The sequence below is a fragment of the Narcine bancroftii genome, chromosome 8, assembly GCF_036971445.1.
Source record: "Narcine bancroftii isolate sNarBan1 chromosome 8, sNarBan1.hap1, whole genome shotgun sequence".
Taxonomy (NCBI): Eukaryota; Metazoa; Chordata; class Chondrichthyes; order Torpediniformes; family Narcinidae; genus Narcine; species Narcine bancroftii.
Genome location: NC_091476.1, coordinates 143264824 through 143291887, shown reverse-complemented (window position 1 = coordinate 143291887; position 27064 = coordinate 143264824). Strand labels below are relative to the sequence as shown.

The window sequence follows — 27064 nt, the reverse complement described above, 5'->3', positions numbered from 1 at the left end:
TATACTTTATACTTTGTGAGGAGCCTGGGGAGATTTGATATGTCATCAAAGACTCTTGAAAATTTCCACAGGTGTACCGTGGAGAACATTCTGAATGGTTGCATCACTGTCTGGTACGGAGGTGGCAATGCACAGGACAGGAATAAACTGCAGAGAGTTGTTAGCATGGCCAGTGCTGTCATGGGCATCAGTTTTCGCCCTACTGATGACATTTACATTTAAGAAAGCAGCCTCTATCCTCAAGGACCCTCATGCCCTCTTCATACTGCTACCATCGGGAAGGAGGTTTAGGAGCCTGAAGGTGAACAGCCAGCGGAGTAAGGGCAGCTTCTTCCCCTCTGCCGTCAGATCTCTGAATTGAAAATGAACCACAGACACTACCTCACTTTCTCCAATTTTCTTGCACAATTTATTTATTTATTTTGAAATGTAATTGTTAGCAATATTTCAATCTGTAATGCTGCCACCAAACAACCAATTTCGTGACATGTTCATGACAATAAATCCTGATTCTGATTTTGATTCAAGCAGACAATTTAGACATACTGAGGGAATAATTAACTGGTGAGAAGGTAAAACATCGTATGCCAAAGGAGCAGTTGAGACAATCACTGAGTAGGACATTGAGTAGATAAGAGAAGTCTGGGTAAGTTCATGAGAGAGAGTGAAATTGAATGATAGTGTTGGGGCATGTCTCATGCCTACTTTCTCGCTAATTCAATGTGGTAATGATGGGTTGGAATAACAATTCTTGGAAAACTGACAAAAGTTATGAACTGTATGTGCAAAGTCTCGACTCCTTTATGTGATAAGAACAGAAACAATCGATGCAGGAGGAGGCCATTCAACCCTTTGAGACTACACTACCATTCAACAGGATCATGGGGGTTCACAACATTACAAAACCCTGTGAATGTTTACTGTCATATATATAAATACAATGAAGCACCAAAATTCTTACTTGCTGCAGCCACACATGTATGTAACATGCACTAATAAATAATGAATTAAATTACCACATGGAAGAATTAAAGGTAGTAAATTTCAAAGGAGAGATAAATATTCACAGTTGCAGTTAACAAAAAAGAAAGATGTTTCAATATGGCAAACAGATCTTTTGGTTGTCCTCGAGTGGTTTAGTGTTAGGATAGTCTGGGGAAGTGCTAGGTGTTGGAAAGAACCTGTTCTTGAACCTAGAGGTGCTGGTCTTCAGGCTTCTGTGCCTTCAGCCTGAAGGGAGGTCCCTTATGAGGTTGGCTTCCTTCTTCATGTCTTCTTCCTGGATGGGAGGTTGATCCCCAAGAAGGACTTGGCTGGGTTTGCTACTCTCAGCAGCCATTTGTGTTCCTGGGCGTTTGACTTTCCAAACCAGATATTGATGCAATCAGTCTGTATAGTTTCTACAGGACGTGATTAGAAATTTAATGTTTGACAACATGCTAAATCTCTTTAAGCTCCTCAGAAAGTAATGGTGTGAAACAAGGAAATCTGCAGATGTTGTGTTTGTAGTAAATACACAGAAATGCTAGAGAAGCTCAGCAGGACCCACAGCATCTATAGGAGGGCTCAGGACTGAAATGTTGGTTATTTATCTTTGTGTCCTATGGAGGCTGAGGGATCTGCAGAGTTCTTCCAGCACCTTTGTGTACTTACTCAGAAAGTAATGATGCTGGTGTGCCTTTTTTATGGTTGCCCTGATGCAATGTCCCCAAGAGAGATCATCAATATATGGGCAACGAGAATTTGAAGCAATCAACCCTCTCCACAGCTTCCAGCCAACCCTTCCTAAAGTCCATGATAAATTCTTTGGTCTTGCTGATGTTGAGAGCAAGATTTATCCAGCCACCATCCAACCAAGTTCTCAATTTCCAGCCTATATTCTGATCCATCATTACCTGCTATTTGGTCAATAACAGTGGTGTCGAGAGCAAATTTATGGATTGAATTGGAGCCAAACGAGGCAATGCAATTGCAACTGTGGGTATAGAGGGAGCAGAGCAGGGGACTAAGCATGCAGCCTAGAGATGCCCCTGTGTTGATGGTCAGTATTTCATTTTCTTTCCTTTGATTTACGTTTCATAATCTTGCGCTTCCATCATCCTCCATACATTTTTTCAAAAGATGGTGCTATCATTGCTACAGCAGCAGATATTAGTGGTGGACAAACTTCTTAAGGGCTAAATATTCATTAATAATTTAATTGGTTCACTGCTGGGCTATTGTACACAGCTCATTCCTTGAGAGCAAAATAATACTGAGAAAGAACTTAAAAGAATTGTCTCCTTCCCATCAGTAATAATTCAGTTTTGAGATGTTGCTATTGTCGAGGATTCACTCAAGATGCACATCTCCGTGATGTTATGGGAGTAAATGGATCTAATGGAGAGCGGAAAGTGAAATCCATGATGTTAGAATATCCAAACTGCAAATTAATCCTTGGTTTCTTCATGCCTCATCCGTCTAGAGCTGTACTGCTGGTGAACTTGCTCAATCGTGATTTGTGCTCGTGATTTTTCAGGAAACTTTGACAAGGTTCCACAGCAGCTGTGAATGGTCAGATGTCAGCATGGGGCTATGTGTGATTTACCAGTGTCCACAAACTGCAAAAGTAAAGATTTGCAAAATCAATGGTTCAATCATTTGCCTGAGAGCTTCTCATCCTGAAAGGTTACAGAGCAATTCAAGTAAATTGTTTGCCATGGAACTACCAGTTCAAATACTTTTGATACAGGTCTAAAGGAGGAAGTTAGAACTAATCAGGGAAGTAAATGGAGTCAAAGGATAATGGAGTGCAGAATGAGGTACTAGGCAAGGTTTCTGAAATGAGCAGTGCAGTGCTCAGATGACAGCTATGTTTCTGAGTGGCGAGGAATTTAAGGTGATGATGGCAAGACGGATTCCCGGCTTTGGATCAATCAAAATGCCTGTTCATCTCTGTAACTTCCAATGATTAGTGAATTGTAATGTGTGAAGGGAGAGAGAGAGAGAGAGAGAGAGAGTATTTGTGTGGAACCAGAAATTGTATGATAGTCTAAATTGCTTTAGATTCATTGATTTTTTCTTTCACTCCAGTTACTGATGTATAAAAGTTTGACAGGAAGTTTATGCACAACAAACTCCCGGAAACAGCAATGAGATAGGAGTCAGTGCTATTGTCTGTAGAATAAGTCTTCGCTAAGACATTCAGAAGCTGACCTCAAAAATTTCCAGCAATATGGTGGATTGCACTGGGTCCCTTATTCAAAGAATAGATTGAAATTATTCCCATAGTACTATCTCTTTGTTTTATTCCCCATGTCTTCCCACCACATGGTCACATGAAAAAATATTTAATAAGGGCATGAAATCCTCGTATTACAGCAATTCGGGTAATGGAAATTTGTCCTTAAAGAATTCACAAATCTTGCCAGTGATTGCAAGATAAATCACTCCAATGGAATTGAGATGAAAAAAACAAATAAAGGAACAAAAAGGTAGATAGTAGATAGCCCAGGTTTTGGAACTTGAGTCTTTGTGCTACAGAAAATTAGAATGAGGACCTCTTGTATAATGCAGCCACACCCTTTGAGTAATGTAGGATCACCTGTATTGATCTACTAGATCTCAAAAGACGGTTGTGAGTTCAAGGTCAATTTTATTGTCACGTCCCAGGTTGCAGTGACAGAGGTTGTTTAATGAGCAGTCCAGTTAGACATTTTATACGCAGTACAATAAATAAGACACAATACAGAAGAGATCAGCTGGTATGGAGCAAAGGCAACATGATTTTACAACAGTGAGGTTTGTTCAGGAGTCTGATAACGGTGAGAAAGAAATTGTCCTTGAATCTGGTGGTGCATGATCTCATCCTCATGAATCTTCTACCTGATGGGAGGGGAGTAAAGAGAGTGTGACCAGGGTGGGATGAGTCTTTTAGCACATTGGCTGCTTTTCCAAGGCAATGGCAATTATAGGTTGAATGGATAGTGGTGAGAGGGGGATGTGATGGTCTGAGCCCAGTGCACAACCACTTGTGAAATGGCCCTTGCTAAAAGCACGCGAGTAATCTTAAAACACAACATATGACCCTCATTCTTGTCTGCAGGACCCCAAGTACTGTTTTAAGATTATTGAATATGGCAAAATCTTGTGAATTTTGTATAGCGTCTGGAAGACTTTAATAGACTGTTGCTGGGTTAGGGTTGTTCATCATTCTGGAGCAGTCATCCATACCCTCAAGTTTCAGCAGTTAATCTGATGCATTACTCAAGATTCACCTGAATCTGTAACTCTGACATGGTAGGAAAATGGCAATGGTTCTTCTTTCTCATTGTGCATTTTGTGCACCCCAGCTCAGAACTGCCACATTTAATTTTGATTTAGATATTCTAGCCCATGAGCCTGTGGCACTCAAATTCCTCAAATTAACCTGAACCTAAGCCCACATACATTTCATCTCTGTCACATCCTAACACAGAACTTTACAATAGTTCTACAACCCTGCAATTCTCAGCCCTTTACCTTTTTAAGTTTACTTCAGCACCATCCATTGCAGAAATGTTGTGAGCTGCCACTTCAAGGAAATTTAGTGATTCACAAGAGGCTGTAGATGCTTGACTCTGGTGCAAAATGAGGTTGAAGGGATTCAATGGGTCAGGCAGCATCTCCGGAGGGAAATGGAGAGTTGATGTTTCAGTTCAAGACCCTTCGTCAAGACCGCAGGGAGAGGGGAAAGGGTGAAGCAGGGGCCATAGGTGATTGGTGGACTGAGGAGGGGGTGAAGGATGATGGGTGGAGGTAGCTAGCTGAGGGAAGAAGATGGAAGAAGCTGAGTGATCTTTTGACACTTCCATCAGCTACAATGGGATTCCACCATCAACCACGTCTTTCCTTCCTTGTCCATCAATCACCCTGACTTATCTCTACCTCTCTCTTTATACTATCTTCTTACTCCATACTCAGTCTTGCTGAAGGGTCTCAGCACAAAACGTCGATTCTGCATCTCCCTCCACAGCCACTTCCTTGCCTGGTGAGTTCAACTAGAAACTCATTTTTTTTAACTATAGATATATCCTGGGCATCAACATAGGATTGCATCCTTACTGGGCGCTACAAAATGTCTATCACACACATGGAAAAGTACAAATTCAACACATTAATCAGTTACTGCCCAATGAGGCAAACCTCTCTTGCCACCAGTCAGAATAAGATCTGTCAGGTTAGTTTACATCTCGCTGGCCACAGATAGTAATGTTGGAGAATTTGATTCATGATTCTATGAAGAGTTTGCCAGCTTTATGATTTCTCAGCAGTCATTCTGTCTTCAGAATGCTTACATTGGGTGAAAACTGAAGTAATGATAATATCAAAGAAACCTGCAGGATCATACTGGGAAATGAAATCCTGAAACAAGTTCAAAACTTCAAGTACCACGGATTATGGGTAACATCTGATGGCAAATGCAAAATAGACATAAAAGCAAGAATAGCATTGGCATTTGGCTCCCGCACCCTCAAATAATGGATTAAATTTGTAGTGATATCCTTTTTATCCCTCTAACGCTGCAGAATTCTCCTCTGTTGGTTTAGGTTCGAACTGATGAGTTGTACTACGCGACATCTCTCTCTGCAATCCAAGATTTTTTTTAACTTTTTCTTTTTTTTCTTCTTGTCTTTTTGTACCTATAAATTCTTTTTTACTTTTTTCAATTTATATATTTTTTGGGGGGGGGGGGGTTTGGGTGGAAGGGAAAGGTTTTTGGGATGGGGTAAAAACTGTCATGTATGTAATCAATTTGTTCTTTTTTAATATCTGTCCTGTATAATAATTGGTGTTGCTGCATGTATGAAATATGCTACATTCTTCCTATATTGATGTATGGCTGCGAGTCACGGACCATCATAAATGCAATGGAGAAAAGAATCAATGGAGCAGAGATGTGGTTTCTCAGAATGTTATGCGTATTATATATGGACAGGATGACAAATGTAAAAGTTCTACAAAGAACAAAAACAAAACATACCTTACTTAAAAGAACAAAAAACAGCAATCAAAATTATTTGGACACCTCATGCGAAGAGATACATTACAACAGTTAGATACAACTGGAAAGATGGAAGGAAAAAGAAGCAGAGACAGACAGAAAATGAAAATGATAGATGGAATAACATCATGGTTAGAAACAGGGGAGGCAACAACTACAATTTGGATGGTCAGAGACCATGATGGATGGAGAGACATGATCGCCCACCCCGAATGGCAAGGCACCTGAACAACAATGTTCTCCCCATGCCGGTATAAGTTTCGTCTGGGGGATCCGGTTTCCTCCCACCATTCAAAATGTACCAAATGTGGTGCAGGTTAATGGGGTGTAAATTTGGCAGTACAGACTTGTGGGCCAATTTAAAAAAAAAAATAACTAGCAATGAACAAGAACTAAATCTGTTTTGGTGTCTCACAAGATGACATGCCCTGGCAAATATTGCACGCAAATTAAGTGTTCTGGAGATCAAGTAGGAAGTGGAGTAAAGGTCAAAGGTCAGGTTGGACATGGCTTCACTCAATTATTGGAGAAGATTTGGGAGTGGCAGGGGTTGTCTTCGTAATGCACTGACAAAAAAGCAACTCAGCCAAAATTCTTCTCCTAGGAAAGTTTGATCACCCAATGTCGATTCTTTTCCCACCTGCACCAACAAATTAAATTTGTAGTTCTGCATATTTCATTGCTAATCTATAATTATTCTTTTTCTTTGCTAATATGGAGAAACCTGAAGTCCAAGGGAAACAGTGAGAGATGTAGATGACTTCGTCTCAGATCTGCCACAGGTTCAATGGACAGAATAGTTTCCTATTGCACGTGAGATTTGATAAACTCGCTAGGGTGCAGTCTATGTTGTGAACTAACTGGTCTTCTTCAACATTAAGCCATCACAGTTAGCAATGCGGATAGCACAACGCTGTTACAGTGCCAGCGACCTGGGTTTGATCCACCGCTGCTTGTGAGGAGTTGGTACACTCTCCCTGTGTCTGCGTGGGTTTCCGCCAGGTGCTTCAGTTTCCTCTCAACTGTAGGTTAGTTGAGGTATTTGGGGTTGCTCCAGCTCCTGGGCCAGAAGGGCCTGTTACCACTTCTGTAGGTCTAAAAAAAATCTCTAAAAAAAGAGAGGAAGAATCCAGCATTTATTGCCCATTCCCGACTGCCCTTGAAAAAATTGGGCCTTTTAGAACCACAATGCAGTTGTTCTGATGAAGTTGCTCCAACTGTGCTGTTAGGGAGGGATTTGTAGGAGGAAGACCCAGCAATGAAGAAGGAGCAGTTATATATTTCCAAATCAGGATGGGGTGTGACTTGGAGATAAACTTGCTAATGATGATCTCCCATGGACCTGAAACCTTTGTCCTTTTTGGTGTCAAAAATAAAATGCAGTGGATGTATTGCCACAGATACAGTAGATCAGCAATGAGGTCGAGAATATTTTGGTTGATGGATAAGGTGCCAGTTAATTGGGCTACGATGTCTTGTCCAGGGCAGAGCTTTATTGGAGCTGCATTTCTTCAGGAAAGGGTAGAGTTATTCCATCACATCTCTGACTTGTCACTTGCAAGGGGATAGCTTCAAGAGAAGAAGAAAATTCACTCTTCCTATAGCAATAAAGAGAGTCCTTGGTAAAGAGAGTCCTTGGTCAATGTGAGGTCTGCATAGAACAGGCTCATGTGCTGGAGCACGTTGAGGTTAAGAAAGTGGAAGTGATAGATCTTCTTAAAAATATTTGGATTGTTAAGTCCCTGGGATCAGATGAGATATGCCCCAGGTTACTACAGGAAGTGAGGGAAAAGATTTCTGGGACATTGGCAATGATCTTCATGTCCTCCCCATCAACAGGAGAGGTACCAGAGGATTGGAGAATAGCAAGTGTAGTTTTCTTATTTAAAAAAAAGGGTCCTAGGGAGAATCCTTGGAATTATAGACCAGTAAGGCTTGCATCAGTGGTGGGTAAACTATTGAAGAGGATATTTAGGGTAGGTAAAGTCATACAGGATGATGACAGGCCCTTTGCTGCCCAATTACACCCAATTGGCCCATGCTCCTGGTACATTTTGGAGGGTGGAAGGAAACCAGAGCCCCAAGGGAAAATCTATACTCTCATGAGTAGAGTGTACAAACTCTTTACAGAGAGCGTGGGATTCAAACCCTGGACCCGACCGCTGGTGCTGTACAACATTGTGCTAACCACAACACCAACTGTGCCACCTATGAGAGGGGCAGGTCATGCCTCATGAGCCTAATTGAGGTTCCTGATAGTGATAACTGATGAAGGTAGGGTGTTAGATGTAGTGTATGGATTTTAGTAAAGCATTTGAGAAGATTCCCCCTTGAGAGACTTGTTTAGAAAGTCAGAGGCAGAGAATCCAAGGACTATTGTGTGGATTCAGAATTCGCTTGGCTTGCATAAAGTAGAGGATAGTAGAAGATGGATAAATGTGAAATGATGCATTTTGGAAGGACGAACTTGAAGGAAGGGTACGTGGTTAATGGCAGGGTTCTTAACAGTTTGAATGAACCTTGGTGTCCATATCCATAGAACTCTCAAGTTTGCTGTGCAGGTTGACAGGGTAATTAAGAAGGATGATCGTATCCTGGACTTCGTTAGATGGGGGGCTTGAATTCAAGAGACATGAGGTATTGTTGCACCTCTATAAAATTCTGGTTATCCCATACTTGAAATATTGTGCTCAGTTCTGGTCACTCATTCCCAGAAGATGTCAAAATGAGGGTGCAGAGGAAGTTTGCAAAGATGTTGCCTGGATTGGAGACTGTGTCTTATGAGGCAAGTTTAAAAGAGCTAGGGTGTTCCTCCTCAGAGCAAAAAGGGATGAGAGGTGGCAATAAGGTCAACAAGATTATGAGAGGAATAGATAGGGTTATCAGCCAATACCATTTCCAGGGTCGCAGTAGCAAATACCAGTTTTGGGGAGGTGACAGGAGTAAGTATTTTATACAGAGAGTAGTGGGAGCTAGGAATGCACTGCCAGGGATGGTGGTGGAGGCTGAAAACTGGGGTCATTTAAGAGACTCCTAGACAGGCGCATGAATGCAAGAAAAATAAAGGGCTATGAGTGTGAGGTAGGGAAGGTTTAGATTGTTGGGAAGGTTTAGATTGTTGGGAAGGTTTAGATTGTTGAGATGACCAGACTGTGGTGGACCACACTTTCCTATTGGCAGGATCCAGATCCTGTATTTTATTAAGGTCAATTTTCAAAAAGGAAATTCCCAAAACACGGGATTATTATGTGAATAATGTAATCATAACTGCTTTCTAGCTTTCACTTTCATATTTCTCTCTCTCTCTACTCTATATATATGTATCTGTCTATCTCTACCTCTCTTTAATTGTCTCTTTATTTCTCTATTTTTTCACACAAACACACCCACCCCCACACACACACACACACACAAACAATTAATTGTGTGCCATTCACTATTCTCAGTTGTTCTAGACATATAGTTTAGGTTTTCATGGTTAGAAAATGTCTATAGAGATGTAAAGCCCCTAATTCTGCTTGGTAGTAATCAGAATTCCTTCTGAAAAAATAATGACATAAATCAATTCAGTGTTAAAGTACCATAATAATTATTTGCTGAAGAGGAAAATCAGGGTCATTTTATTAGCATGTGGGACAATTTCTAGCTTATTAACTGCAAGACGTTGGTATAATTTGCAAAAAAACCAACTTTAAAAAAAATATATATTTTCAATACTGTTCAACACAGTGTTGGCAGAGGCCAAAGCTTCCAGATTGGGACTCTTCTCTGCTGATAATTTGTAACACATCATTTATCTTTTAATTTTTTAACATTTTGATTTAGCAATACAGCATAACAGACCCTTCCAACCGACAAGCTTGAGCTGCCCAATTTCTCCCATGTAACCATTTAATCCCATATGCATTTGGAATGCAGGAAGAAACCGGAGCACTTGAGAAATCCCATGCAGACATGCTGGAGAATGTACAAACTCCTTAGAGACAGTGCGGGGTTCAAAACTTAACCACTATCTGAGCTCTGCCACCCAAATGGAATAAGTTTAACCACCGCCCACCCCCCCCCCCCCACCCCACCACCTTCACTGAGCCAACATGTGTTTCAAGAGGATAAGACTCACTCGGGAAGCAAGGGAGCAGTGAACATAAATGTTCCAACAAAGGGACACGGAGCTGAAACATTGACTGGTTCTTTTTCCGCAGAAGCCTCACTGAGGTTCCTTCTCAGCATTTTCTGTTCTTATTGAAGCATTAACATCACGGATGACATCCAGAATGATGCAGTGCATGACGAAGCACATGACTTTATCCTTCCTAGCGATGGAATGAACCACAGACACTGCTCTCAGACTAAATAACGCACTAAATAAAATAGCATGGATCTCCCAGTGGCCACCTATTTCAGCTCCCTGTCTTGCTGAAGTCTCTGTGAATGTCTCATGCACTGGCAGAATGAGACCACCTGCAAATTGGAGGAACAACTCGTATTCTGTCTGAGCGTTCTGCAAGTGGATGGCATTAACTATGACTTCTCTGGTTTCCATTAAATGAAACCCCTCCCTCCACCCACCCCCATTTCCTTTCCTCTAGTTTTGTCTCTCTCTCTCTTCCCTTTTCCCTTTCACAGAGCTAAAATTCTCATCTTTCCTCTTATTATATCCAATTAAATCCTTTTCTTGGTCTGGATTCCCCCACCCCCACCCCGCCACTCTTCTCAGTCTTGAATTCACACTGCTTTTTGCTTTACCTGGCCTGAGACGTTGGTAATATAACTGTACCTCCTATGGATGCTGCAAAACTAGCTGAGTTCCTCGAGCATTTCTGTGCTTTCAGGCTACATACCAACAAGGGCATCATAAGGGATAAGAGACTTGTCAATTCTTCTCTATCATTGACGCACAGAGTGTATCCAAGCTCAGAAATCGTCACAACTTCTGAACAACCAGTAGATAAGAATTAACTAAGGGCAAATCTACCTCCTGAATTCCTGCTTTCCTCACAAACCTGAGAGATCGAATGAAAGATGATGTTGAATGTCAGTGATCACAATTCCAGGAAGTAAATTACAACAAGACCAGCCTATCATACTACAACAGAAATAACCCATCATTTTCCACGCAGATACTATTATGAAAGCCTGCTCACAGATGGTGGTAAGCCAACGTAAAAAAAATCGCATTTAAAGCACTCACATCAGCAGAAATAAGATATGTCAACACAGAAAGAGAAATAGGGGGATGTGAGAAATTCCACACCCATCCCAGTTGAGGAAGTTTGTGATCTCTGACGCGATGAGCAAATCTACAAGGAAAACATAGCGAAGCACCAGCAAGGCTGCCAACCTTGAGCCTTCAGACTTTTGTTTGCCTTCACGTACAGAGCAGGAGATGAAAGTGTGGGCAGATACTGTATCTTGAAAAGACACTCGAAAACTGCACTTTACATGGAGTTGTTAACTTGGCCAGCGCCATCATGGGCATCACTCTTAACTCCATCGAGGACATCTACAAGAGGCGGTGCCTGAAAAGCAGCCTCTATCCACAAGGACCCTCACCACCCAGGCCATGCCCTCTTCCCACTGTAACCATCAGGAAAGAGGTTCAGAAGCCTAAAGATGAACACCCAGCGGAACATGGGCAGCTTCTTCCCCTCTGCCATCAGATTCCTGAATGGACAATGAACCCCAGTCACTACCTTTGTTTTCTTTTGCACTAATTCATTTTATTTTCAAATATAAATTATACCAATATTTGCACCTGTGACGCTGCAGCAAAACAACAAATTTTGTGACATGTTCATGACAATAAATTCTGATTCTGATTCTGCTGGAATCTTCAGAAAACAATGAGTGGCTGGAGAGACTCAATAGGTCAGGAGGCATCCATGCGTAGAAATGGTCAGTTAACGGTTCGAGTTGGGGTCCCTTAACAAGCTTCAGCAACTTGTCTGTTGCTTCAAGAGAAGCATAAGGTTAGAGATCTGGGTTTGAATGTAAACCAGCAATAAATGTGTCACTATCAAAACTGAGTGAGATCAGAGAAAGACCAACAAAGCAAAGGATTAAGGAGTAGCTGGAAAGTGGATATGAGATTTCCAACAATAAAAGGCCAATGGTCAATCAGAGATGACCGGATTGTGGTGGACCACACTTTCCTATTGGCAGGATCCAGATCCAGCAAGGTGATGGAAGGAGAACTACTGTTGAAAGTAGAGAAGGTCATGAGGGGTAGAGTGATGCAGGCGGACCATGATATTGGCCAAATGCACAACCAAGAGAGGAGATCACAATGAGTACCGAGATTCCAGCTCATCCATAGCATGAGTCAGAACCAATTTGTTCACAGAAACAAGCACGGCTTGATATCTGATGTTTAGACGTCCACTCCAAATTCCATTCTACAGAATGAAGGATTTAAATGTCACAATTATCACAGTAGTTTGCCAACTGTTTGTATATCAAGTGAACCTGAGAAACTAATGTGACTGGGAAACCTAATTTACTCCTGAATATTTTTATGTGAACGTGAAGAGGGATAAAGATTCACAATTGTGACATCTTTTCAAAGAGGCACGTGTTTCTAGGAACAGTGTCCACCCATTTATAAACCCAAATAAAATGCAGAGCAACCAAACAATTCCCATATTTGCCTATTATTATTCTTAGTTTAAAACATGTTTAATTTCTAATGTTTTTCTCTTGAAATGCTAATGGCTTCTCTCTCCACAGATGCTGCCTGACCAGCAGAGATTTTCCAGCATTTTGTAATAACTAATTTAGACATCCAGCATCTTTTAGATCACTCTGGACTCGATATTAAAATTAATCTGAAATCGCCAGCCAAGATTCTGCATGTCAGAAGGCACAGGCAGTTTTGCCAAGCAAAATGTATTCTTCAGAACATCAAGAAGTAAAATAATGCCTGACTGATGGAAAATGGAAAGGGAGCCAACATTACAGCAGCCGCGCTAGATCATTACCTGAGATATGGAGAGGGGGAGAAGAGTGTAAATTACTCTAGTTATGAAAACTTGGAACCAAGCTAAGGTCATCGGAAAGTCAATATTCCAAGAATGCACTTCATTGACACTGAGACAGTTGAACTGGTGAGAGGGAACAAAATGTAACTCTGATCTAATCAGTGTCAGGAATATCAGTAACATTTATATAATACTGTATATAATTTATATTATATAATTTTTATAATATTTCATTTATATATTATCAGATATAGTAGATATGGTGAGGATGTTCCCCATGGTAGGGGAGTCTATGACAAGAGGGCACAACTTCAGGATAAAAGGGTATTAATTTAAAACAGAGATACATAAAAATTTCTTTAGCCAGAGGAGCGTGAGTCTGTGGAACTTGTTGCCACAGATAGATGTGGAAATAAAGTTGTTGGATGTATTTAAGGCAGAGATTGACAGGTATTTGATTAGTCAGGGCATCAAGGGTTACAGGGAGAAAGCTGGGGAGTTGATCAGTTTATGATTAGAATGGTGGAGCAGACTCGATGGGCCAATGGGCCAACTTGCACTCCTTGATCTTGTGATCTTGTGATTGTGATCTTGTGAACGTCAGTGAAAATGACTGTTATCTTAAGAGTAACTGAAATAAATACCTGCTGGATGCATCACCACTGATATGGGAGCTGCTCTGCTCAAGATTGGAAGAAGCTACACGAGGTGGTGAATCCAGCTCAGAACATCACACAAACTTCCCTTCCCTCCATGAACTCCATGTGTATCCCCACTGCCAACACACTGAAGGATGCATCACAACCCAGCCACACTTTCCCTCCTTCCAATGGGTAGAGTGCGAAAGGTTGCACCAACAGGCTTAAAGATTATTTCTTCCCTGCAGCCATCAGGCTCCTGAATGAACCCCACAAATGTGCTCTCATGCTGTCCTTGCTTGGTGCTAATTGATCTTCCTTTTCACTGTAATCCTACATTTTGTAAATTATGCTCTTTATATGTCTGTATGAATGTTAGAGATACCATCCTAGTCTCTTCAAAGATGATTCCTTTTCACTGTACTTAAACAACTCAGAAAAATAATTTCTGGCATTTACTACAAGATCCCACGACCAGATGCATTTTTCCCTCTCCTCCTCTCTCGGCCTTCTGCAGGGACCGCTCCCTCTGCGATTCCCTCAAGCACTCATCCCTCCCCACCTATTGCAACCCCAGCACCTTCCCCTGTGTCCACAGGAGGTGCAACACGCGCTCACACTTCCTCCCTCACCACGATCTGGAGCCCCAAACAGTCCTTTCATGTGAGGCAACACTTTACTTGTACATCCAGAGGACTTATCTACTGCATCCAGTGCTCCCTTTGTGGCAGTCTCTGCATCGTAGAGTCCGGTCGCAGACTGGGAGATCGCTTCGCTCAGCACCTCCCCTCTGTTCACAACCACAGCAAACCTCTCAATGGTCAACCATTTCGATTCTGGGTCACACTCCCGCACTCACATGTCTGTCCATGGAATTAAGTACTGTCCCATCCTGACCACCCGCAGATTTGAGGAACAATACCTTATTTTCAAGCTGGGCACCCTCCACCCAGATGGCACGAGCATTGCTTTCAATTAAACCTGCTTGCCTTTTCTTCCCCTCCCCCCTTTCCTGTCCTTCCATTTCTTTCACCCATACAGCCCTACCAACCCTCCTCCCCCTCATTGTTGCTGTCCCTTCCCTCTTTTCTCTACCTATCATCTCCTGCCTTGCCCCCTCCTACCCTTTTCTTCAGACGCTTATTGGTATTTTCTCATACTTTGATGAAGGACACAAGCCCAAAACGTCAGTTCTGTATCTTTACCTTTGCTACATAAAGGTCCCTGTTGGACCTGCTGAGCTTCTCCAGAATTTTGTGTTTTTACTTCAACCACCGTGTCTACAGAATTTCGTGATTTACTTCAGAAAAATAACTAAATGTTTATGTCATATTTGACTGTCTTAAAATATTGAATCTAGAGTTTAAGATACATTAATATAAATCTTCTAAGTAAAATACATAACGCCAGATATCAGAGCCAAGATTCAAAAGGGTGCTGAGGGTACAAAGGGTTCCTGAAGGGCCTCGGCTGCTCAAAGCTTCATGATCATGTGGGAGGATCTGAAGCTTGTGTTGCCAATGGATTGGACAGGAATCTGTGCAACTGCAGATTGGAGGCGAATACGGATACTCAGTGACTCTGAAGGGACTCTCTTTTGCTTCTCTTTCTCCTATTGTTAGAGGTGCCGAGCAATGCTCAAGGGGACTCTTTGCCTTATAGCAGACAAGCAGTAAAGTTAAGTTTTAACGCTTTATTATGTGATAAGAAAAGGAATCTTGAACCTTTTGCTTTAATTTTTTTTAATTTTTCACACTGTGAACCATATCAATCAAAATACACACAAACATTTCCCTCTTAAATAAACACAGTGGCATTTTTTGCTTCTCTTTCTCCTATTGTTAGAGGTGCCAAGCAATGCTCAAGGGGACTCTTTGCCTTATAGCAGACAAACATTAAAGTTAGGTTTTAACGCTTTATTAAGTGATAAGAAAAGGAATCTTGAACCTTTTGCTTTAAATTTTTTTTATTTTTCACACTGTGAACCATATCAATCAAAATACACACAAACATTTCCCTCTTAAATAAACACAGTGGCATTTTCTCCCCTTTTTCCCCCCTACTTTCCCTCCCCCCTTCCCACCCCCCTCCAAACCCATTAAACGTTCAACATATACAATACAATAAAACCATTAAACAATGTCATCACACAATAAAAATAAACAAGAAAATCGTGTCATCTACTTTTACATACTGGATCAGGTCATTTTGTCATCATTTTATCATTTTAGGGGGTGGAGGTCTGAGGCACAGTTCCATGTACTGTTCCCAAATTTGTTCAAATAATGTGACTTTATTTTTTTAATTATATGTTATTTTTTCAAATGGAATACATTTATTCATTTCCATGTACCATTGCTGTACTCTCAGGCTCTCTTCTGATTTCCAAGTTGACATTATACATTTTTTTGCTACAGCTAAATCTTTTTTGCGCTTCATCCAGTTTGAGGCCTAATTCTTTACTTCTTATATTACTTAGAAGAAAGATTTCTGAGGAATCTTGAACCTTGAAGTGAAGCAGGAAAGTCTATAGACACTGTGATTGAGGTGCAAAATAAAAAGTGCTGGAGAAACTCAGCAAGTCATGCTGATCTATAGATGCTGCATGGCCTGCTGAGTTTCTCCAGTACATTTGTGTATGTCATATTGTTTTGTAAGACGGATAATAAAACTCTAAGAGAGTAAAACATGAAAGGTTACAGACGGGGGTAGCCAGGTTCTAAAATTAGGGGGAGCAATCACATAAAAAATGCGCCACGCATGGACCGGGGCGAGGGAAGGCAGCCTCAGACTCGGGGTTGCCATCAGACCGGGGGGGGGGGCAGTGGTGGTCCAGGTGGGATGTGGCGTCGGACCGATGGGGAGGGACGGGCAGTGGCGGGGCATTGGACTGAGGGAGGGGCAGTGTCGGCCCACTCTCTCTCTCTCTCTCTCTCTCTCTCTCTCACACACACACTCACACACACACACAATAAATTTAAAAATAAGACTAAGAATAAAAATAAATATAAAAAGTCCTCCCTCCCCCCTCTTAATGTCAACCTCTGAACATTTGGCATTACCTCCCCTATTCGGCTGGGATGTACATCCTGCACTCACTAAGTACAGCATGTCTAACTAACTCTCAAACATTTTGCCCAGCCCAGGGCTCCTATCTAAAAAATATAAATTATTATATAAGATTATTTATTTTGAATACATTAAGTATTTTTTTAAAAACACTCAACTCAGAAACAATTACTGTGAAGATCAATCACCATAAAAAATGTAGTCAGTTTAAATTGTTTTAGATTGGAACTTGCCCATCTATTATAGGTGGAAAAAGGGACTATGGTTTAACGCACATATCCTCGGCAGTTTGTGAGGACCACGATTGCCTATCCAATTTTCCTGTATCTGCTCTTGCTCGCCATTTTATTTTCCTCCTGACCAATTATGCAAGAGTGTCATCACTTCCCTGGGGTCCTTGAAGAATCTCTTCCTTCCTTAAGGGAGTATGACCCTCAGTGTTTCTAGGTGAAGCAAGGCAAATGGGATATTCTTAGACCAGAGCTCCTTCTTTACTTCGTCAAACTCCCTCCTCCATTTCATTAGACCTGCACTTTGGTTGAGAAAAAATAACTCTGGCTAGTTGTTATACAAAATGGGGTCCTTGTCCTCTCTTGCTCGCCACACAGCAGTGCACAAGATTTTATCCTGTCCTGATACCTCAACAGTTGTATTATGATGTGTCTTGGTCTCTGGCCTGCAGATGTGCCAGGCACAGAGACTTGATGGGCCTTTTCAATCACTATTTATTCACTAAAGTGTTCTTGACCCAGAATGTCTGGGTTCCAGCCTTTATAATATTCTACAGGATCATTTCCCTCAGGTTAATGATACAGACATTATTATACCTGCTGTAATTTTCTAGCTGGTTCACTTTTCCCAACAGAAACTCGTTTTCCTTCCTTAGCGTCCTAAGGGAGGAGCCCATCCCTGTTAGTTGGTCCTCTTCCGTTCCGATGCGCTCCTCAGCAGTAGCCACTCGGGAGGTCAACTGGATTCACATGACCTGGATTCACATGAGGTCAACTGGATTCACAAGTCCTAAGATGGACTGCTTAATCTCCTCCATTTTGGTGTCTAATTTATTAGAGATGGCTTTGTTAACGCTTTAAATCTCCTGAAGGAGGACATGTAAGTCTCTTCCTTCTATAAGGAAGGAGGACATGTAAATCCTTCACCTTCATTAGTTGCTCCTGAGCTGGCCCCAGGGACCTGAGGCTTTTGCAGCTGCCATCTCGCCATTTTGCTGATGTCCTATTGCTGAGATGGATTCACTATCAATTCTGGTCAGTAACTGTATTTCTTTATTTAGTTCCTCATTTTTACTCATGCTCTAAGTATGCAGCAAGTTTAAAGACAAATTTAAGTGTTTTTAATGGTTTAAACTTGTCATTTTGCCAACATTGCTGTGATGAGTTTCACTATTAGGGTTAAATTCTGGTCAGTAATTGTATTTCTTTGTTTCGTTTATTTCTTTTATTTGCTCTGACTTTTCAACTAGTTTAAAGGCAATTACGAGCATTTTTAATGCTGTTTAACTGAATTCTTCTGAGTAGCCTCAGGGCTCATGTCCTCCTACCTCCTCTGCATCACTTGACCCCCGCCCGCCCCCCCCCCCCACCAGTTTTGCAGCAATTAAAAAAAATTAAATGATTTTTTTTCAAAAATGCACCCGGTCAGAAGATATCTAAATATCTTTACTATAACGAAATCAAATCAAATGAAGAAGATTATTTAGCTTTTTTCTGTCAGCCCCATCCCCATTGATTTCAAATGGGCAGTTGGACTTGCATCAGTATAAACAAAAACTTAGGCAACCATAATTCTCTGAATGCAAATTAAATTAAAATGGCTGAAATAATGCAAGTAAATCTCAGCTTTAATAGAATGGGCAGAAAACTTGGGAAATTAGAAAAGTGAAATAAGCACAGTATCAATCCACAAAGGATAGATTTTAAAGAGGGAACTGAGGGGCTATGTTAACACTGAGAGGGTGGTCCATATCTGGGATGAGCTGTCAGAGGAAGCTATAGAAAAGGTGTAATTATACTGTTCGAAAGGAATCTGGACAGATACTTGGAAGAGAAGAGTTTAGAAGGATGTGGACTAAATGCAGCAAATGGGATGAGCACAGATGGGTGGCACGGTTGGTGTAGTGCTTAGTGCCAGCGATTGGGGCCGAGGTTCAAATCCCACGCTGTCTACAAGAATTTTTGTATATTCTCTCCTTGTCTGCATGGGTTTTCCCCTGGGTCTCTGGTTTCCTCCCAACATTCAAAATGTACCAGGGGTGTAGCTTAATTGGGTGTAAATTGGGCGGCATGGACTCATGGGCCGAAATGGCCCGTTACCGTGCTGTATGAATACATTTTGTATGTCAACTTGGTCATCATGGATGAATTGGGCAGACGGACCTGTTCTGTAGCAACACACAAAATGCTGGAGGAACTCAGTGGGTAAGGCCACACCCCTGGAAGGCAACACAGAGTCAACGTTTTGGGCTGAAAACCTTCATAAGGACTAGTAAGAAACAGGCAGAAGTCTGAATAAGTGAGGTGGGAGAGAGGGGGGGGGGGTGGGAAGCACCGGTGGCTGGTGATGGGTGGATACAGGTAGGAGGGGAAAGAAATGAGGGAACAAAGGGAGAAACCAAGAAGTGTAGGAGGAAGAGGCTGATTGCTTTGAATGAGGGCAGGTACAAACAGACCTGATGGTGGTGGGAAGGAGGAGGGGAGGGCGTTGAGAAAGGACAGGTTGGGAAAATTAGTACAGTAATTCTGGTCTTTCTCATTAGAGGCAGACTATAAAAGCAGAGAGGTTATGCTGGACCTTTGCAAATCACAGGGCATGCATCAATTGGAATATTGTGTTCAGTTCTGGCCACCACATTGTGTGTAGAATGTGATAGAGCAGGCAGGAGAGGGTCCAGGGAAGATGCTGTGATTGCAGTATAAACACAGAAATGCTGGAGAAACTCAGCCGGTCTTACAGTGACCATAGGAAGTAAATATATATCACTGACCTTCTGGCCCTGAGCCCTTCATCACTGAAGATAGTTTCTTGAATAAGTGGAATGTCTGCTGTGCACACAATGTCATTCTGCCTCACTGACCAGTTCCGGATACTGTTACTGCCTCACATTCTGCTTGAACCCGACTATGTGCTTCTTTGCGGTTGTTTCGAGTTAAAGCAACAGCCACCAGCTGCTACTAATGGGTCAGCATTAGTCCATTGGTGGTCTTGTTGTTAAACCTGCTGCTCAAATTGGGACAGGGATTCCTGATTAAACTGATTCTAATCCCTGTCATTCTCCCCGTGTCTGCGTAGGTTTCCTCTGGAAGCTCCGGTTTCCTCTCACTCTTCAAAATCGTATGGAGGTTGTAGGTCAATCGGGTGTAATTGAGCAGCACGGGTTCATGCATCAGAAGGGCCTGTTACTGTGCTATATGTTTAAATTTAAAATATAAATTGAAGATTTCTAACTCACTGAAGATTTCAAATCTCTGAAGTCCAAGTGTCAGCAGTGGCTCTATTTACATTTCTTGTAGAAGGTTATGGGCTCAAAGTCAAGTTTATTGCCACATGTACCAAGATTCAGTAAAAGAGGTTGTTTTGCGAGCAGACCATTTAGACATCTCATGCATAGTACAACAAGTAAGATGGTACAAAAGTGCATTACAGAAAGCAATCAGTTGGTATGGAAAAAAAGCAGCACAATTTTACTTCTGAGAGGTTCATTCTGGTGTCTGATAATGGCAAAAAAAACAGTCCTTGAATCTGGCAGTGTGTGATCTCACACTCGTGAATCTTCTTCCTGATGGGTGTGGGGGTGGGGATGAAGAGAATGTGGCCAGGATAGGATGGGTCTTATAATACGTTGGTTGCTTTTCCAAGGCAGTGGAAGGTGTCGATGGAGTGGATGGAGGGGAATGACCTGAACCACATTCACAACCATGGCTTGAGACATGATTGAAAGCCCTGCATTGATTGCAGAGAATGTGCATTTGTAGCTGCTGCAAAGAGTCATTAGTTAATGACCAGATCAACTGACTTTTGTATGATGTAGCCCTTGCCTCTTCTCCTGAATGAATCTAAAAGATCATATGGCACTATTTAAAAGAAGTATGGGTATTAATAATTCTGAAGTCCTGGCTGATGCTAATCACTCCATCAACAATCACCAAAATAGATTATCTAGTCATTTTTACATGGCTTTTTACGGGAAACTTTCTGCTCCACATTTTCGACAAAATAACATTTTGACTGCACTGGATAAAGTTTTTCATGGAGGATGTGAGAGGGTGAGAGAGAGAGAGAGAGAGAGATGCTAAACACTGCGTCTTTGATGAGCTATCAAAGCTGAAAGGCAGAAAGTTTAGGAGACACATCAGGGGTAAAGTTTTTGACTTGTGGGTGCCTGGAAGGCCTGGGCAGGGATGCTGGTGGAGGGTGAAAACTCTTAGGTACATGGATGAAAGAAAAAATAGAGGGTTATGAGGTAGGATAGGCTTAGTTTCATTTTGGTAGGAAAATATAGGTCGTAAAGACATCAAGGGGCAAAGGGCCTGCTGCAGTGTTCCAGGTATCTATGTATCTAACTTCACCCCGTAGCTTTCTTCAAGAGATGCCACCACTCACACTGCTTCCAATTTCTGACAGGACAAAAGAATGACATTTTCTCTTATCATCTCCCAAGCAAGTTCTTGCTTCCAACTCACCCTCCAGTAGAAGCTGTTTTAATATTTCATTCCATTAACAGTTCTGTGATGGTTTGTCACAGAGTAATGCAGCACAGAAACAGGCCTCAGCTCTGACGGAGCGCACCATCTATTTACACTTTTCTTTGGCTTGGCTTCACGGACGAAGATTTATGGAGGAGTAATGTCCACGTCAGCTGCAGGCTCGTTTGTGGCTGACAAGTCCGATGCGGGACAGGCAGACACGGTTGCAGCGGTTGCAAGGGAAAATTGGTGGGTTGGGGTTGGGTGTTGGGTTTTTCCTCCTTTGTCTTTTGTCAGTGAGGTGGGCTCTGCGGTCTTCTTCAAAGGAGGTTGCTGCCCACTGAACTGTGAGGTGCCAAGATGCATGGTTTGAGGCGATATCAGCCCACTGGCAGTGGTCAATGTGGCAGGCACCAAGAGATTTCTTTAGGTAGTCCTTGTACCTCTTCTTTGGTGCACCTCTGTCATGGTGGCCAGTGGAGAGCTCGCCATATAACATGATCTTGGGAAGGCGATGGTCCTCCATTCTGGAGATGTGACCTACCCAGCGCAGTTGGATCTTCAGCAGCGTGGATTCGATGCTGTCGGCCTCTGCCATCTTGAGTACTTCGATGTTAGGGATGAAGTCGCTCCAATGAATGTTGAGGATGGAGCGGAGACAACGCTGGTGGAAGCGTTCTAGGAGCCATAGGTGATGCCGGTAGAGGACCCATGATTCGGAGCCGAACAGGAGTGTGGGTATGACAATGGCTCGGTATACGCTAATCTTTGTGAGGTTTTTCAGTTGGTTGTTTTTCCAGACTCTTTTGTGTAGTCTTCCAAAGGCGCTATTTGTCTTGGCAAGTCTGTTGTCTATCTCGTTGTCGATCCTTGCATCCGATGAAATGGTGCAGCCGAGATAGGTAAACTGGTTGACCGTTTTGAGTTTTGTGTGCCCGATGGAGATGTGGGGGGGCTGGTAGTTATGATGGGGAGCTGGCTGATGGAGGACCTCAGTTTTCTTCAGGCTGACTTCCAGGCCAAACATTTTGGCAGTTTCCGCAAAACAGGACGTCATGCGCTGAAGAGCTGGCTCTGAATGGGCAACTAAAGCGGCATCGTCTGCAAAGAGTAGTTCATGGACAAGTTGCTCTTGTGTCTTGGTGTGAGCTTGCAGGCGCCTCAGATTGAAGAGACTGCCATCAGTGCGGTACCGGATGTAAACAGCATCTTCATTGTTGAGGTCTTTCATGGCTTGTTTCAGCATCATGCTGAAAGTTCCTCAACATGGTTATCCAACTGCACGAAAACCAGCAAGGTCGGGTCAGATACAGCAATGAGTCTCTGAACCCTTCTCCATTAACAATGGCGTGAACCAAGGCTGCGTTCTCGCACCAACCCTCTTTTCAATTTTTCAACTATTTACACTAATCCCACCCTAATTCCACTATGTACTCCTCAACTCCTCTCAGGCTCTACCATTCCCCACTTCCCAATGACCTGATTTACCTAAGGTCCAACTTCACGCAAATTTTCCCCTGCACTTTTAAAGCATCTTCAAACTAATTTTCATGAGAATAATAATAAAAATGTTTCAAAGTGTTCATTAATGATTGGATGCGGTATATATCTCATAAGTTTAATTATGTAGAGCTAGTTCAGAAGTTCAAAATAAGTTCTAAATTTCAGATTTATTGAAGTTTACTGCACATACATGACATCATACACCACCCTGAGATTCTCATTCCTGTGGTCGAGACAGAATTACCATTTATTGATAGTGCAAAACACTGTATACAAAAAGATACATATGTATATATGTAAATGAATAAATAAATGTAAACAAACTGACTGTACAGGTACACGATCCTTTATCCGGAACCCTTGGGAGACAGTGTATTCCGAATTTCAGATTTTTCCAAATTTTGGAAAACCCTGCCGAATTGTGCTGCCTATCCACCCCCACCCCCTTCCAGTCACCTGGCAGTCTTCCCCAATGGCTGCCTCCCCCAACTACGGCCGCCCAGCCGCCTCCCCCGACCGCTCGGATGTCTCCCTGGACCGCCGGTCCCTCGGCCGCCTCCCCCAACCGCGCAACCCTCGCCAGTTCGGTTGCCTCCCCCGACCACCTGTCCCTCAGCCGCCCGACCATCTCCCCCGACTATGGTCCCTCGGCCACCTTGTCATCTCCCCTGACTGTCAGATGTCTTCCCCCGACCGCTGGTCCCCCGGCCGCCTCCCACAACCGCCGGTCCCCACTTGCCGGATTTTGGAGCTTTCCAGATTTTAGGTGTCTGGATAAAGGATCATGAACCTGTACAATAAACAGAAATAAAAACAATGAAGTGCAAAAGCAAGAGTCCTTAAATGAGTTCCTGATTGAGTTTGTTGTTGAGGAGTCTGAACGCGGAGGGGAAGCATCTGTTCTTGAACCTGGTTGTGCGAGTCTGGTGGCACCTATACCAAGTGGTATATGTTCCTGATGGCAGCAGGTATGCTGGGTGATGTGGATCCTTGATTGCTGCTTCTCTCCGATGGCAGTGTTCCCTGTAGATGTTCTTGATAGTTGGAAGGGTTTGCGTGTGATATCTTGGGTTGGGTCCACTACTTTTTGCAAGGCTTTTCGCTCAGGGGTATTAGCAAACTTTCACATCTCACACCGCTGTAGAGATTTTCCAGGGTTTCCAAAGTCATATCAAACCTCCGCAAATTCGAGGAAGTAGAAGCACTGATGTGCTTTCTTCATGATGCCATTAGTGTGTTGTGTCCAGGAAAGATCCTCTAAGATAGTGACGTCCAAGAGCTTAAATTTGTTCACCCTCTCCAATGTTACAGCATCAGTGATCAGGATCGGCATTCGAATCCAGCTCTGTCTGCAAGTAGCTTGTTTGTTCTGCCCGTGTCTGCGTGGGTTTTCCCAGGGGATCTGGTTTCCTCCCACCATTCAAAAGCATACTGGAGTTGTAGGTTTAATTGGGTGTAATTGGGTGGCACAGACACTTGGGCCATAAGGGCTTGTTAATGTGCTGGAGGTCTAAATTTTAAAAAAATTTAAAAAAGGATGTTTCTGGCATGGAGAAATCAACTTATGGACATTTCTCAGGAAAAGAATCCTATCCTATATGGCAATAAACTATCATTCTCATACACACATTGGCCTCTAATAGGGCTTTCTCCGACAGTTACTCAAATGTGGCCTAATTATTTGTGTGGCAGCGCACTCTCTCAGGGTGAACCAGCCCCGCGTGTAACGCCACGTGGCGGGGATGCCCTGGGAAGATGGCGCTGTCAGGGTTTTCTCCCTGCCTCAAATCTCCTTCCCAGCACGCGCCTGGGGCAGCGATTATGATGTCACAATGCACGAGGTGACTGAGCTCATGCTGCCCTTAATAGGGCGTGCGCTGAATTTGAATAAAAATAGCCATTAACGACTTTCAATGTGGTGGCTGAGTCTTTCTTGGCTGTGTCCAGCACTACATCACTCCACTACCTTCACAACGCCCTTTGAATTTGTCAGTTACTCATTATCTAACCTTGTACCTTGTAAGTCGATAAGATATAGGAGCAGAAGTAGGCCATTCAGCCCATCGAGTCCATTCTGCTATTCCATCATGAGTTGATCCATTCTCCCACTTGGCCCCATTCCCTTTGATACCCTGAGTATTTAGATACCTATCATTCTCTGCCTTAAATGCCCCTAACGACCTGACTTCCACATGGCAGCAAATTCCAGAGGTTCACCCATCTCTGGCTAAAGTAATACCTCCGCATTCTCTGCTTTAAATGGGTGCCCTTCAATCCTTGATTGCTGCTTCTCTCCGATGGCAGTGTTCCCTGTAGATGTTCTTGATAGTTGGGAGGGTTTGCGTGTGATATCTTGGGTTGGATCCACTACTTTTTGCAAGGCTTTTCGCTCAGGGGTATTAGTATCCCCATAGCAGGCCGTGATGTCACTGGCCAGCACACTTTCACATCTCACACAGCTGTGCCCTCTTGTCCTTGACTCCCCTACAATGGGAAACAACTTTGTGCCAAATAAACTTGCAAGGGCAGAGAAATAAGTGTGTTCACCCAGCACTTAGCAGCTATCATTGATATATTGCAAGTATTAGCATAGGAAATAGGAACAGGAGTCAGTCATCTGGCCTATGAAGCCTTCTCTGCCATTGAATAAGATGTTGGCTGATCTGGTTGTGGACTCAGCTCCACCAGAAAAAAGCGGTGCTGCTGGAGCTTCTGGAATGGCAGCGCTTCCACTGGTGTGGACCCATGGGGAGCGGAGACACAGCCCTTCCGCGGGGTCCTCCAACTCAGTTTGACGGCTATCAGCTCCATGCAGACTTTAAACAGCCTACAAATGGAGCTGATGGTGATTTTATTTAAACATACTGCAACTACAGGATCTGCACCCAACCTGGTGGCACCTATGATTAGCAGCAGCCCTGAGGGTTGCAGAAAATGGTGAAGCGGAGGACAGGCGGAGGGCTCCATCTCCCCCCCCCCCCCCCCAACCCTGTTTGAGAAGGAGAATCAGAGGAGATGACCCTATGGGATAGTGATCACAGCGGCGGACCAGTGAGGGGCTCTGAGGCTAAGGGACACACAAGCGGCGGGATGTGGGCGACTTGAGGTGAGGAACCAACACAGGTTGTGGACTGCTGGCATCTGCAGACAAAGGATTCACACCGGGCTGTGGACAGCTGGAGACTGGCTCAAGAATGGCTGAAAGGGTACCAGGTGTTGGAGTTGGGATGTGACAGGGTGCTGAGTGCACAGAAGCATTCCTGATTGTGTCAGAGATTTGGATCTGGAGTTCGGAGTGCCATTAGACTCTGTGTGACTGCAGGAGCGCTGGAGGTGATTCCATGGACATCTGATGACTCTGAGTGGACCCTCATTTGCTTCTCTTTCTCTAACTGTGAGAGGCACTTCAGAAAATTTTTGCTGATGGCGAATCTGTCTGCCTTAACGGCAGATGAAAACACTATCTTTGTTACATGATAAATAAATTAAATCTTGAATCTTACCAGCCAATTTCACATCAGTTTTAATTCCCCTATTCTTCAAAATCTACTTAGTGAAAATACATCAAAATACTGGGGAAACTTAACTGGTCTTGCAACATCTACAGAAGATAAAGATATATTGTCGACGATTGGGGCCTGAGCTCTTCTTCAAGGAATAAGCAAAGAATTAGCAAAACACATGAAATCTCAGAATAGAGATAATGCAGGCTGGGGGAGGAGTCCAAACCAACAAAAACTTCTTAATTGGATATGATAAGGGGAGAAGTGAGAATTGATTTTGTCTGAAAGGAGCCCAGGAAAAAAAGGAGACAGACAGAGCTGGGGGAAGCCTGATGGAGGAAGGGGAATGGGGGGTAAAGCCATCTGGTTGAAGGGTGTCCAATTGGAAGATGAGGTCTTGTCCCTCCAATTTGCACGTGGTCTCAGTCTGGCAGTACATGAGGCCATGGGCAGACATGTCAGCAAGGGAATGGAATGGCAAATTGAAATGGGTGGCCACTGGGAGATCCACACTATTGCGGTGGACAGAGCTGAGGTGCTAAACAAAGCAATCTTCCAATCTGCACCCAGTCTCTCTGATGTAGAGGAGATCACAATGGGAGCACCGGATCCTGCAGATTCACAAGTGAAATGTTGCTTCACTTGGAAAGTA

At 43.0% G+C, this 27064-nt stretch overlaps 1 long non-coding RNA gene across 1 annotated transcript in view; it reads right to left on the bottom strand.

Annotated features, from left to right (window-relative positions):
* Window positions 1–386: 386 nt before the first annotated feature.
* Window positions 387–27064, bottom strand: part of LOC138741296 (uncharacterized) — a 31008-nt gene continuing 4330 nt past the window's right edge. The window contains exon 2 of the long non-coding RNA XR_011343438.1: window positions 387–2600. This is a non-coding gene — a long non-coding RNA (uncharacterized lncRNA). The remainder of the gene's footprint in view (window positions 2601–27064) is intronic.